The following is a 1739-nucleotide window of genomic DNA, read 5'->3' as shown; positions in this document are numbered from 1 at the left end:
CAGTTTAATCCAACTCGTCTGTAAAGAAGGGAAACAAAAGGTCAGACATGTTTATCAGCAGAAGCTAAGAGAAATGAACTCCCTGCAGGACCCTCTGTGGAAAAGATGAGAAGCCCTCCCTCTCCTTCCTGCAGCTCCTGGAGGGCAGAGCTCTGGAGAGGAAGCTCTTCTGATGTTACTTTTTAAAAAGGTCAAATAGAGATTTAAAGAATGCAAAGCGCTCCGAACACAGAGAGGCAGAATACTCAGAGTGCATAGGTCACTGATTTGTTGTTGAAACAGTTCCTCAAGGTTAACATCCCCTCCCTCTCTCTCTCTCTCCCTCTCTCTCTGTGTGTCTGCTGGCACTCTTTGTTGATGTTTCTGTAAAAAAAGGGAAAACTAAAGTCAGAAATGAAAGTTTATCAGCAAGAAGCGAAGAGATATAAACCCCAGATTAAAGAGGCCCTGTCTGCGTCGGCATGTCGAGACGAGACTGATCCTTTCTGTGCGTCGATAAAGAGAGTCCCCCTGGAATGGATTCATCGGTAACGACATGACGAGCTGATTCTAACTGACTTCCTCACTAATTACCTCCTTTCAAACGGCCAGTGTGAGTGGGTTTTGGTACAGGGATAAAATAAATAAAGAATATTTTCAGAGATGTAATAAGGGCGTGTCCTGCTGCAGCCGGGGAAAGGGTGTGTTCGAGAAATCACCCAAACTTTTGCAAAGATGTTTAGTTGTTTTTTGTATGTGACAGCTTTGTTTCTGTTGTTGTTAGACGTTTCCAAGGTGTCCCTGAACGCCTCACTGTCCCTGAACGCCTCACTGTATATTTTCAATGCACTGGACTGCAGTCTTCAAAAGGAATGAAGCTATTTTGACTCGATTTTATCTGTCCACACATTGCGAGTGTGTTTAACATAGATACTTGTGTTTTGCTGTTGTAATTTATATCTGGCTGTGATTTTGGTTGTAAATGTTCTTTTTTTAAGAAAACCCAAAAATAAAAGTCAGCGATGAGCCCGACACGTTTCCTCTTGTTTCTAATCTAATCATTTATTGGTTCATTCATTATTACAGAGGGTCTGGTACTTGAGTAAAAGTAGAAGTACTCAGATCTTGTACTTGAGTTAAAGTAGAAGTACTCAGATCTTGTACTTGAGTAAAAGTAGAAGTACTCAGATCTTGTGCTTGAGTAAAAGTAGAAGTACTCAGATCTTGTTCTTGAGTAAAAGTAGAAGTACTCAGATCTGGTACTTGAGTAAAAGTAGAAGTACTCAGATCTTGTGCTTGAGTAAAAGTAGAAGTACTCAGATCTTGTACTTGAGTAAAAGTAGAAGTACTCAGATCTTGTACTTGAGTAAAAGTAGAAGTACTCAGATCTTGTTCTTGAGTAAAAGTAGAAGTACTCAGGTCTTGTTCTTGAGTAAAAGTAGAAGTACTCAGGTCTGGTACTTGAGTAAAAGTAGAAGTACTCAGGTCTGGTACTTGAGTAAAAGTAGAAGTACTCAGGTCTGGTACTTGAGTAAAAGTAGAAGTACTCAGATCTGGTACTTGAGTAAAAGTAGAAGTACTCAGATCTGGTACTTGAGTAAAAGTAGAAGTACTCAGATCTTGTTCTTGAGTAAAAGTAGAAGTACTCAGATCTTGTACTTGAGTAAAAGTAGAAGTACTCAGATCTTGTTCTTGAGTAAAAGTAGAAGTACTCAGATCTTGTACTTGAGTAAAAGTAGAAGTACTCAGATCTTGTTCTT

This window comes from Notothenia rossii (assembly GCF_949606895.1).
Source record: "Notothenia rossii genome assembly, chromosome: 7".
In the NCBI taxonomy this organism is placed as follows: Eukaryota; Metazoa; Chordata; class Actinopteri; order Perciformes; family Nototheniidae; genus Notothenia; species Notothenia rossii.
The sequence above is the reverse complement of the archived record's forward strand: the minus strand, read 5'-3'. Positions refer to the sequence as shown.